Here is a 13,921-nt window from a genome sequence, read left to right as displayed (position 1 = left end):
ATAGAGACTGAGATATCACACACTCGATTTCAGTCACACATTTCAGAAAATCTGCAGTTTGAGTACAGGTCAGTTCTCATCACCAGAAAGATCATTGAGGATAAACATCAGCACAGACGTGACTGAGCACAGCTTGAGCTGCAGCTGCACAACAGTGATGGCTGTAAAGAAATAACCCAGATCAGTTCATCTATCTTAAACAAAATTTTAATGTCAGCATCAGCAGCTCAACATCCATAGATTCACCTCACATTTACTTATAACAGGAAATAATATCTCTCTCCAAAAGCTCTGTGACATTGACCTGATGAGTTTTCCACTGTGAGCATTAATATAAAAGTGTCCTTTCGTGTTATCTCAGCAGGTTTTGATTCAACGTAACCAACAAAAAACTGTTCAAAAATCAAACCCAACAATAACGTTCTACAGTCCTGGAATGCCAGCGATTAAGAAAGTAGATAAAATCCAGTTTCACTTTTTAATAAATGACTTACATAACTGTGTGTATATTATTTCATCCTCCTGGAGTAACCATGATCCCTGAGCTGGAGCTTCAACCACAGTCTAAGACTTGCAGAAATGTTTGGCCTGTATCTGCCGACATGCTACAAGTCATTTCCAAACCAGCTAGCAAATTGCCTGAATCCTGATGTCGGAGAATCAACTTATACATCCATTCACAATATAAACAGGGGCCATAGTTTAAAAGCCTCTCCATCAGAAAGATTAATTTGTCCAGCATCTATAAGGAATGATCCAACTTCAGGTGTAACAACTTACCCAACTCGTCTGTTAAATGCAGCGAGTTTTGTTTAATCCTCTGCCAGTAATTCAAAGGGTTCAAAGCACTGCATAAATTAGGTGATTTAAACAGAAGTATAGAGTGTCCACACGCTACCGTATGCATACATAGCATAACCCTAACAATAAACAAGCTATTTAATAAAAAAAAACCAAAAACATGTTCATTCATCTGTGGTTAGAAGGTGATTGTTATGTAATCTATCACAGAGTGTAAATATTACATAACGAGGAATGGACACACTTCTGAGATGAACCAGATGCCAGCTCATTTAGTTCTGGGAACACACTGGATTCATTGAGTACTGAGGAGGTTCCACATATCCTGTCTACACTGGCTCTGTGTGTGTGTGTGTGTGTGTGTGTGTGTGTGTGTGTGTGTGTGTGTGTGTGTGTGTGTGTGTGTGTGTGTGTGTGTGTGGTTTCCATCTCTAAAGTGGCTTCTCAAATCTAGCGACTGAGTGCACTTTGTAGTGTGGCTTTCTGTAATTATCTCATCATGATGTGTTTTGGAATCACTAAATTCTTTGATCCATGGGACGTCGCCTCTCCCGCAACACATGCGGCTCAAACCAGACACTGTACAGGCTGATACTGTACGGGCTCTGTTTTTTTTGTTGCGTCATAAAATGGCTTCATTTTTGCAGGTGACAGTGACGGGCCCGTGTCCATTGGCTGTCTGAGTGTGCAAGCTGCTCTTGTGAGTTAATGAAGCATGTTGTGTATTGTTTTTCCAGCAGGCTCTCTGTCCTAATTTCTGCTCAGTATGATACTTTTACTTTCAAAAGACTCTGCTTGATTATTCAGATTCCTGGCCAATGAGAGATCAGACGCACACTGAAGACATTGTGTAAACCTATTTGTGCAGTAAAACACTACAGTGCTTCCTGTGACATTTTGTAGATTATGAATTCAATACATTTTTTAATGTTACACCCATACTAATGAGTCAACTTCATTAGATTAGCTTAAATTAGCCAATGATAGGCTATAATTCACCAACACAGTAGACTGTACAGTAAGTGATGGTTTGTGCTTGTTGGCACAATGTTGCATAACTGCACATGATATTTGTTTTTTAGGGAGGTGAACATCACCCCTGGTAGTTCTCAGATTGTTTCCCAGCAGCCTCTGGTGCGTGTGCAGGGCACACAGCCCGTGAGGAGAGTTAATTACAGGTATAAACAAAAGTCAGCTGATGGTGACGGGAAACACCTGCAGCTACAGAGTATTAGCAAAGCAGTGGCTGTGTGTATTAGTACAGTTAAAGAATGGACTGTTGCAAGAGCAAAGCAATGTGCATGAAGGGTTAATATTGTTTATGTACTGTTGCATGTAAAGCCTTGCCTTCAATTTCTAATATAAGTTTGATGCCACTGTTGTGTAGCAGCTTACAAGAGCAGTGCAGAACTATAATGAGACACAGTAATGCCAAGCTTATGGTGCAATACTACAGTTTACTTCCTGGTAAATTCCACTGTTCCTTCGTGATTGATCCTTGGTCGGGCACAAAGCCACCTTCAAACAAGAAGCTTTCCAATCTTTTTCCTTTGGGCAGAATGTCATCTGTTTCAATCCGCCGCAGGACCAACATCAATGATCACCATAAACCTTCCGAGATTCCCCGAGCTCTGTTTTGTGCCCTTTTCAGAGTCAGATCTCTGTAGAGCTTTTTCTTGCTCCGAGACAGGCTCACATATGATGTGACTTTCCCTCCCACTGAGAGGCCCTGTGCTTTGGGGTCCTGGGAATGGGGAGCAGATGCTGGAGGGAACATCAGGTACCGGACGACCTGAGGGTGGGGAGAGGATGTCTCCTCTCAGGCCTCAGACAAACATTTCCTCAAGTCCACTCTGTGTCTTCCTTGCCCTGCTGTGGTCTGTGCTCAAATTTGTATTTTTTGGGTGACAAACACTCATGTAACTCTTTTTATTTTAGTTTTACAAAGCAAATTACCGCATTGCTTGCAGTAATAAAGCCACAGAGAGGTAAACGAGGGTGTGTGTGACACTTTCCGTAACTGTCATGGGTATCAAATGACCTCAGTATGTGTTGTCTGTAGTTGTGACACATTGTCAGCCATTAAATGCTGTTTGAGTTACTTTCTAAGCCACCGAGACACTTCAGTGCGTGTCACACATTCAGCTGAGAAAACCGCTATATCACGTGGAACATCTTCTCGTAAAGTCAGCTAAAAGAGGAATACTTCTTCTGAAGTACTTTACCAATCATGGGTTACCGTACTTTTAACAGACCTTCTAGCCTTCAAATGTGTAATTTCACAAATTCAGAGCAGTGAGCGAGTCCTTGTGAGCCACTTTAGGTAACATGACCCATGTTTGTATTTGCATTGTTGGCATACCTCTGTCGACTTTCACTTATGCCTGTGTTTCACACCACCGGCTCTCACACCGGTCACATTGTTCACCGTCACAGTCTGCCTGAGGCCAGGCTGGACGCTGTGTGTGTCCCACTGATATGATTTATATTTTCATGCAGCGGAGGTGGATGGAAAGTTTGTTTTAGCAGTCGGAGCTTTCGGCAGTCGAGTGAACCGGTCAGTCCATTTTTGTGTTGTTGCGAGAAGTGGCTCTTGGAGTTTCTTTGGCCGAAACACAGCTATCCAAATATTTGTGTGTCAGTGTGTTTTTCAAGTATTTGAGATTAGATACACTCAGATCTGCTGCTCATCTGCACAGTTTTTCCTGCCTTGTATGCCAAGGCGTTACACAATTGCTTTCCTGCAGAGATGAACACACTTTATAGGCTTACAAAAAATATTCCATTAAAACCGCATGGAATCTGCATATCCACATGCATATGACTACACGCGTTGCAATTAGTGAATTTAAGCACTGATTTAAAGAAAAACAGAAGTAAATCTTACTTTCTTTTTTATTTACTTCTGCCTTATTTTTAATCTCGCTGTGTTTTTGCCATGGCCTGCTGTGATACGCCACAGGGGTTTCAGTGCCTGTTTCAGCGCAGTGAGGTCATTATTAAACCTCCAGAGCAGCCAAAAGGCTAATTCATTCACCATCCAGCGGCCTCGGCGGCTCAGTCACACCAGAAGCACGTCCTCAAGCAAATCAATGGACAAGCCGATGTCTCAAGCTTTATGTGTTATACAAGACTGTGATCTGTTACTATGCTATTTAGTTCAGATTCGAAGCACAGCTGTTTTACTGGCAGGGAGCAAAAACTTAAAAGGGTATGAGGAGAATTACATCATTCTGATTGTTATACAACTCAAGACTTTGGCACCAACTTACAAACCGGCTTATTAACATTATCTAGATAATGAGGACTAAATAAATGTAACATCATATTACACAGATAACACTGATATTTCCATCCTTAGTAGCTCTTGTGTGTGTTTGTGTGGCTAAAAACTACTATGTACATTATGAGCATCTACCACACATGAAACCTAAAACATAAATGGCCATAGTTACATATACATAAAATATAAATGCAGCAAAAAATAATCACAACTATGTAGAGTAGATTATGAGTAGATTAGGATGCTGCAATAAAAATCTGACTTGAGTGAAAATTGCAGGTGACTGGATGGATTCTGGTGTCTGCAGATAAGAAGTTCAGAATCTTAAAACACAGTTATTTACACTTATTTTAAATTTCAGTGGCAATGTAATAAGAAAACTGAAAATTCTGACGACTCTGAGTGGCCTCAGCTTCAAAGTACAGCTGAGGTGCAGAGTTTGAAAGAGGCAACAAGTGCCTGCACTGACTCTATCGATCACTGATAACTGATTAAACAGGCACAGACATGTTTAAAAACATCTCATCATGGCCTCAGGTGCAAATTCAGTGGAAAAGCCTTTAAAAATGTTGTGACGTTGTACAGATTTGGAAATGTTTAAATGTTTACTCAACAACTTCAGCACTTGAGTTTCTTCCTGTCTGATTCCTCTGCTTAGGCATCTGAACAGAGAGAACAGATGATGATGATGATGCTTTCGAGCCAGAACCGTTTAACTGGCTGCTCTCCTCTCCCTTCATTACCAACTTTAAAAAGGCCAAAGGTCAGGATTTGCTGGGTTGAAACAGAAACCCAATCATCGTAAACTCTACAGTCGCGCCTCGTTATTTTGGCTTTTCCAATGTAAATCAACGGACTTCCTCCGGGCAGGCACAGAAGCTAAAACCTAATCATGCATCATAATAGGCTGCCATTTTCTCTGCACTCTCTTTATATTTTATGACTGATGAGCGTGGAACCGTTTCTGACAGCATGATGACGGCTGCAGTGTGCCAGCGTAACGAGATGCTGGGTGGTCCACGCCCTCCGCTTGTCCCACGGTGGCTCATTAGTGATAATTTTCCAATGACTGTCCGCGTTTATTGTAGAACATTTGATAATATAACTACACTGGATGCTTTAATGAAACAAAGCTTAGAGCCAGAGAGTGACATGATACAAAGAACAGCCAGCGTGACTTTCTTCTCTGGGTGGCTGTAAAATTGGGATGAATGAGGTCTTGTTAGCAGAGTTTGCCCTCTGTCCGTCTGCACACATACAGATACATCAGAAACATACTTTTTTTTTTCCCACTGTGGGAAAGTTTATTGCTAATTCGCTCTCACAAACTCTCATTTTTTTGGTCACAATGTCGTTTTTTTTCTTTAAGTCTTATCTCTGTTTCTGTGGGAAAATGCTGTTTATTGTTTATAGTTTACATCAGGAAGTAATGGTATTCAATGACTCAACAGTACAGTCAAAAAAAAAATGTGTGTGCCTGTTATGGGTGTGTTGCGTGCTTTCTACATGTGTGCGCAGTGTGTTTATGTGTGTGATGGAGCACTGTGGAAGCAGCCAGACACGGCCACTGACAGAAGAAGAGTGGGAAGAGTGGGCCTCCAAATATTGACTAAGTTTTACGTCACATCTTCTCGGGGTCAAACCTCACAAAACGCCCCCGCGCCTTTAAAAAAACCCCAAAATAGCCCACGACTGCATTCCTGCCTCACTCCTGAGACACACACACCAGACACAACAGTGTTTTGACTGTGTATTTAAAGAGAAGGACCTCTAGCACCCTATCTGTGATATGTGTGTGTCAACACGGGTGGACAAGTTGTGTGAGTTTGTGGCACACATATCAACATTACTGGTTACTTGTACCTTGTTGCTTTAATATTATGCAAGTAAAATTGATCAAAGGGGGAAAACCCACTCACATTATGGGGGATTTTTTTTTTTTTTTTACAGGCTCTAATATCTCCAACCTCGCATCACAAATTGCAGAACTCCCTGATTTAGTTTTAGAGCCTGACTGTGCTCAGAAATCCCCCAAATTTTCCCCCGAGAGAGTTTTATCTACGCTACAATCAATAGTACTAAGGAAATATGAGAAATAACTGTAACGAGTACAGCATGTAAAGAACTTTTGGCTTTGCCTGTGTGAACTGTGCTCATGTTAAACCGGCTGCAGTAAATAAATTGCACTAATTGTTTCATTAGAGCTATTTAAAGGCCTTTATTTAGAGATGGCTGTGTTTTAACCTGTCCATTAAGAGTCACACCACACCAAAAACAGCTGTAGGTGTGATGCACGCTTAAATTCCTCCAAGCTGTGTGACTGTGGTGAGCTGGTATCCAAAATACAGCAAAACATTTTTTTTTATTTTTTCATTTCCAGAGTCATCTTTGCTGTCAGGACGTTATTATCTATTATTGCTTCGAACTAATGAAAACATTGCAACAAAGCATTGACAAGTAGCAGCAAAAAAAATCATTAGTCAGGAAGATGAAACCGCCTCTTAGTCTCTGACAAATCCATGTCTGTGCTCAGTCAGTGAGAGGATCGAGGCTCAGGCTTGTCAGATCACGTCCATTCACAGCTTTGCTCTCCCTCAGATGCAGTACACCAGAACAAACATGTCCTCAGAGGAGTTTTCACCCAAAAATCATTAGCAGACTTTCCTCTGTCCTTGCTTGTCTTGGATTTCCTCTTGATTTGGGTGTTTTTAAAGCCCATCACATTATGATGTTCCTTGTTGGAGAGAAGACTAGAGAGGCATCTACGCCGGCGGGGTTGACATATTTTCCACATTTAATATCTCCTCCGGCATCTGTGAGATAAAAGGCTATAATGAGGGGTGAAGCAGCTGGGAGGCAATCTCCAACACCATCTCTTCACATGCTGTTTATCGCTCGGGGCATCTCATCTTGGCTTTCACTGAACGCACTGTCCAAATTAGCATCCAGTGGAACACTCACTCGACCATTTGTGTAATTACTACTGATACGTGGCAATTTTATACAACACGAGTGCCTCCAAAGGACAGCAGCAAGAGAGTTTTATTCTTTCTGTACTAAAAGCAAAGTTGGATGTCGAGTGAGACTTTCACTCTTCACTTGAAGCCACAGAATAGATTGCAAAGTGATGGTTTATCTAGGTTTTAAGGCGGTTTGATTGCGACTGACTAAGCCACGTGCCTTTACTTTTCCTAACTTGTAAAAAAATGAGAATCTTTGAGGGGTACAGTCTTTATTTTATTAGAACTGATGCTGCAGGCCTCAGCTCTAATATGTTGCAGGAAACCTTGTTTGTTACCTTTGTACAAGTTGGCAAGTTAATCTGACACGTTAGCAACAAGTGGATACAGGACTCTGTGGAAAGCTCTGTGTGTTGTTGTGGTCATGCTGTCACACTGGAGTGCAAGAATGGACACAGATGAATATGCAAACTGCCTTGTGAATGAGTCAGTCTTCATCAGAATTTATCAGCTGCCTCGTGTTTTTCAAACACATGCAAGCACTTGTGTTGTTGAAGTAGCTCTGTCAAGGTAGAAAAAAAAAACGGATTGCTGGTGGTTCTGATGTTCTGATGAAGTTAGTACAGATCGTCTGATGAGGATATTCAGTTGAATCGATGATCATCCCACCCACAGTTTCCATGTCATCTGGAGCACTTGTGCACAGTGTTTATCAATCTAGATTAATTTGGAGGGAAGTAAACAGCCTCCTTCTCTTGGATAGGATTCAAACTGTGATGAATTTCCCTCAGCAGCAGTAACTGAAAATGCAAATCGTTCACTTTCTCTCTGCCGTTATATTCAGCTGTAAACACCAAAATCTGTATGTATCTGGCTACAGTAGTTCACTGATGATAAAAAAAAAAAAAAAAAATCAGGCTGATGGTTATACAGTGGTGTCATCTGAAGATTGATTGATTCTACGTCAGGACTGCGATTCTTAGAAGTTAAAGGAGCCGTTCCGGCCTGGTTCACTTTTATCACTAGAATGTCCTTGGCAATCCTCAGACGTTTTCCAGCATCTCACGGCGGAGGTCCATGAATGAGGAGCTTTGAAAGCATGCCAACAGAAGATGGAAAATACTGTTGCGTAACTAGCTTGTTTTTCTTTGACCCTTTAAAAAATGTAAAATGCTGCGTTTCGGACATAAATTCATACACCATTTTGGCTTATTTGGGTCTAAATCCACATGAAACGAGTTTGCAAACAAACAAATGAGCCGAAACGCAGACGTCATGTCTCTCCTCCCTGTTTTAAGGTTTTGTTTTGAGCCTAAATCACGTGCACACGTCATGCAGCTCAGTTTTATGATGAACAGTAAAAAAGAAGGCAAAAGCAGACCAACACCTGTTCACCTCCCCAGACTATTTTTGCTGCTCACTGTCCAGAAAGCCTCTTAAATATAATGTAGTGCACCTGTAGATCTTTTAAATCAATCCATGTACAGTATTTGTGTTTTTAGGAGATTTCCTGACCTTTTCTGAATCGTCTGAGGGGCTATCTGCCTTTGTGAATGCTTGAATTTCTGATCCGTCCCCTGTGAGACTGATACTCTTGGGAATAGCCGAGGATCTGCAGCAGATGAAAAGCGTCATGTCCCTGTGGCGATGCTCAGACTGTCTGGCTCTGTCTTTGTCCCTCTGACTCACTGTCATCACAGTCATCGAGCCTTTCCCCTGATCCACTGTCCCTCTCCAAGCTTCTGTCTGGAGTCGTGCACTGGTGAGCTATACTTGGGTTTGACTACATCTGGGTTGTCACCACTCGCCAAAGTAAAATGCACTGGAATCCAGACGCTGACTTCCAGTCAACGATTCTCGAAGCTTTCCCACTGCTTGAGCCAATAAACAAACAAAAACATGATCGAGACTTTCGCAGGTGAAGCCAAAACTTTTCTCTCAAAGTGGAGTATGATGCAGAATATTCTGGAGCTTTTATTATTTTAACACGTCAGTTTTCAAACCTCTGGCCCACAAATCCAGAGGAAACATGAAGTGTAGACAGTGTATAATCTGGGATGTCACAGTTCATGGAAATCTCTGTGAAATCCTGACGTTTCCCTAAAATTTTTCCACGAAGACTCTTCATTCTGATACAGCTCTCCTCCATCATCTCGCCGTAGAGTTTTGAAGTGGAACTAACTGCCGCCGGCTGAAGCTGCAGTGGAAAAGCGGCGGTGCTGTTGCAGAAGGTCCGTCTCCTTTCTGGTTACAATTAAATGATTTATAATCTAGCCGCTCCTCTGCTGGGTGTTCAGGTTCCTTCTTCCTTTTTCCCTTTGCTCTCACACCCGCCACTGTAAAGTAGCTGAGAGTGGATCTGTGTGTTATTTGCCGGGTTAAAAAACTGTTTGTCAAACACAGTTGTTCATTTCTAGTTAAAAGTCTTTCTTCCAAAGTGGTACACTACCTGTAAAATGCATCTCCAGTGTGTTGGCTCGAGCAATGAACTCGGTCACTATGTGGAAGAAGAGAAGGATAAACACAGTCTGTTCCTGCAGCCTCGTTCTGCATCTGAAGAGGATCCACTTCAGATGTACTGTTTCCTCTGATGGACACTTTTTTTTAATCCAGTTAATTGATTAAATGAATAAGGAACGATTTGTAATAGCACACATCTTTTTTTTGTTCCCAAGATGAAAAGCAATGGGACCACACTGTTCACATAATAGTGATCGCAAAGTAATTCACATCCGGTGCAGCCCCAACAATCAAATGCAAATCTAATGCAAGTGAGGAACAAATTAACTGGCTGATATTTGTTTTCCATTCCTGAATTGGAGTTATACTGAATCCTTGGTGGTCTTTGTTGATTAGAGAGACCAAATGTTTTACAGTTGTTTTGGATGCTTTGTTGCACACAGGCTTCACACATCCTGTTTGCAAAGGCAGATGAGAGAGGGGCTTATCTCCTACAGAAGGATGCAGGAGTGTTGGGTTATAATAAAAAAAAAAATGACCAGATACTTTATAAATGTTCAATAACCAGAGGCCAGTCTTTTAAGGTAGTTTTATGTGATCATAACCAATTTTCAAATGATTCTCATGGCTTAAGTTTTGGGGTGTGAAAAATTTCACCAGCAAACACACGTGCGTCTGTGTTGATTTTTGCATTGAGTTACAACCTGTCAATCACAGTCTTGTACCAACAATGTTGAGGTTAGCAGCAGGAAAATGGGTCACGTGGGTGACCTGTTATCTCACATGCTCGTTGGACGAGTCTGGCTTCCATGCATTTTTTCCATAGGCCACAGCTCAGTTGCGTAGTCATCTAGTTCTGCTATTTAGCTGAGACGGAAGCACTCCTTCCTTGATCATTGCCAGAGTGCAGAGTACTTAGAGACTGATAAGACGTACTTTCTCACTATCAGATGCAGCCTAATTGCTCTAAGGTTATTATTGTGTCTGAGGGGTAACTGCTTTGTCAAGACATACCACTTCTGATTTACCCGAGCAGCTCTGCCCCAGATATTTGGTCCTGAACTGCGATGACATTAAAAAGCTGCATTGCGTGATAGAAATTTAGCCAAACGTCCTCATTCTCAAGGCCACCATTATGGTAAAAGTACAATTTTCATGTCTGGGTATCAAAAAAGACATTGGCTAAATCTTTTACCTTAATAACACTTCCATGATTGTGATATTTGTTCTTTTGAATGTCCAAATCCACCTTGGCCTGGTTCTGTCAATTAGGATTAAAATGGTATGGAAAAGATTCCCAAGGAAGTACAGATGCTGTGGCTCAAAACTGGGTGAAATTCCCTTAAGCACTCTTAAGTGTTGTTACATAATGAGCTGGAGAAAATCACTGTATTACTGCCCAGATTGGACAAGTATGCCTTTGATCCAGGGAGGCTGCATCTGAGAAAAATAGAGGCTCCAGGCACAGTCAGCACTTCAACTGATCCGCCTGCTTATTATACAATACTCCAGACTTCCTCCACGGAGATATTCACTTACGTTTTCATTATTAATAGTCATTTTGTAACAGTGTGGTACATCAGGGTGGCTCAAAATTTTAAGTAGTGTTTAATTTTTAATTGCACAACAGGATTAGAACTGTTAAGTGCATGACCCAGCAAAAAGAGCTGTGTAACGATCTTCCAAAAGTCTGCTTTTGTTATAAAGGGATTTAGCCTTTGTGGCGTATGGAGACATAAATTATTTCTTAACCTGGAAACCTACAGAAGTGGGAATTTAATAGCTGTGAAACCCTTCCTGGTTGAGCATTTACATTCATTTGTGGCGTGAGACTCTGTGCTGGTGGTTTGGCTCATTAAAAAACACTTAACTTAAACACTGGCTTAAAAATGTCTATGAATGGCTTAAAAAAAATGTCAGAGAAGAGTGAAAAATGCCCACTACAGTTCTCCAGATGCCAAGTTGATGTCCTTAAATCGCTTGTTTGTCTAAAAAAACAAAAAAAAAAGAAAGAAAGACAGAAAAAGAAAATTCAAAACATAAGGATATTTAATTCCATATAATAAAAGAAAAAGAAAAGCAGCAAATCCTCACATTTTAGAAGTCAGAATCAGACATTTTTTTGGCCATTTTTCAGCCATCTGATGTGATGGTGATTTTGGTTCCAGAAACAAAACCAGACCAGGACAGGCCCTGATGGATCGCGTTACAGCGTTATGACTAGAGTACAAACAATGCTCAGTGCTCCCAGTGACTCTGCAGCCGAAATTTCTGCCTTTCTTTTCTGCCTCGCCAGTGGACTCAAGCATGGGTCATATGTGTGATTTGGCTGATAAAGAGTCGGTCTCAGCTTCAGTAACAGACTGTGCTGTTGTGGTACTCCCTGTTCTCCTTGGACAGAACAGAAGGAAGGAAGGAGCAAACTTGGTGCAGCTGCCCTGCTGGCCCAGGCTCGCTTGTAAATGAGAGTTGGAATCTCAATGAAATTGTACCTGGTTACGTAAAGGTTGTTTAAACAGGAATACTACAGCTGGATAATAATATGAAGAAAGTTATGTTAATTATTTATGAGGTGGGGGTTATGCACAACATCTGTGTTTAATGCTATTTATTATTTCTTTATTTCTTTACTTATACACAATCCCCACTTTCTTTTTTAGTCTTTGTCTTTCTGTATTGTGCATATTTTGTTAGCTTGTTATGTATGAAACCAAACCAAAGAATTTTAGACATGTGTCTTAAAACTAACTAATATGTGGAAATTTGGTTGACAGTAACCAAAGTCTGCCCTTAAAGGGTCAGTGCGTATGTTTTCTTACTGCCCCGTGGCACAAAATGATGTGTGCAGGGGTTTTGAAAGGGTTGTTAATAAATAATTGCACTTAGTCTGGTGCCAGGTATTATTCATAATACATTCATAAATGAAAATACCATATATGGACAGGCATTAATCATGGCTCATTATCCTATAGAAATACTCTGTGTGTGTGTGTGTGTGTGTGTGTGTGTGAATTTCAAAATGGATCAAACTGGCGTAATTCTTTCCACAACCACGTGGATCCGAAATGTCAGGGTCACCTCGCTCTCCGATGGGGGCCACAGCAAACCAAAGAGTCCATCCCCCTGTCACATGACGGACCTCGCAGAGGCTGTACTGAGCCATGCATGTGGAAACATGATCATCATTGTGTCTTCAATTATTCTCAGGACAGCCTGAGCTAACAGCTAACATCTGTGAAAGCCGTAGCACACAGCGTAGCGGTGCCAGCTAGCAGATAGTAGTGATCTCTGACACATTATTGAATCCCCTTTGACAAGGAGGTCAGAGGTCAGACTCTGATAGAGCAGAGCAGCAGCTCTGGAGCTGCTACACATGTAATGTCTTGCTCAAGGACGCGTAATCAGGACTGATGAAGAGGTTTGAATCTTATGTCTGTCTTTGCAGAGACTGGGAAAGTTACAGAGGAACCAGAAGTACTTCTCAAGTTAAACTCTGCTCTGCTGGAAAAATAATCATATGTTCTGATTATATTTGCAGATGTTTTTTATTACTTTTCCGTCTAAATATTCAGAATCAATAGATCAAACAGCACAAACAGTTTAAGGCTTCATCTGGTTCATTACAACCTGGGTATTATGTTTGTAGTTTGATTCCTTTAGGCAAAAATATGGCTGTCTATTTGGACAACACTGATTTAAAACATCAAGGTCGGTGAAGATGTCATATTGATGTGATCAGGGTAATCTCTGTTTGGACTTGACCTTTGACATGTATTACCGGAGGTTTGGGATGTGGAGCTTCCATGTGGATGCTATTGATTTTGGGAAATGTTTGAACATTTTAGGGACTAAAAGTCAATATATCTTGACGTCTGAATCCTTTTGAATTCACGTTTGTAGTCATTCATTCATATTCCTTCTGAATATGAATCCTTTTTTCAGCTCTTGAGCTTGGTCAGAGCCTGGTCAGATCACCCACTTCTGTTATTTATTCTCATCTCTGACCAGACAAGGGGATGTGCAGGCCCCTGGAGCAAAACGGGGCCCCTCTCGTTTTCACTTTGTCTCATAGAAAACAAGAGAGAGGTGGAAATGTTACATAATTTCCATGTGGAAACTTATTTCTGGCAAATTTGCAGATCATCAGCTTTTTAAACAAAATCCACTTCCCACTGCATCCAAAGGTTGGACAGCTTTACAGTGATTTTCCTTTGTAAAATTCTGGACCATTTGCTCATAATGTGATGGTTTCTCGCACATCCTGTTCCCACTCCCTGCCCTGTGCATATGGTTTATGATCTACTGTTAAACATTCTCTGGACTCTGGGGGAAAAGCCTGGAGAGAGAGGCATGACATTGTTTTGTAAAGACTAAAATGTACCTGTTTAATTCTCAGTATGCAGCAGTGTGTTACCCT

This window comes from Toxotes jaculatrix, chromosome 19 (genome assembly GCF_017976425.1).
Source record: "Toxotes jaculatrix isolate fToxJac2 chromosome 19, fToxJac2.pri, whole genome shotgun sequence".
Classification (NCBI taxonomy): Eukaryota; Metazoa; Chordata; class Actinopteri; family Toxotidae; genus Toxotes; species Toxotes jaculatrix.
Note: the sequence above shows the minus strand (reverse complement) of the source record.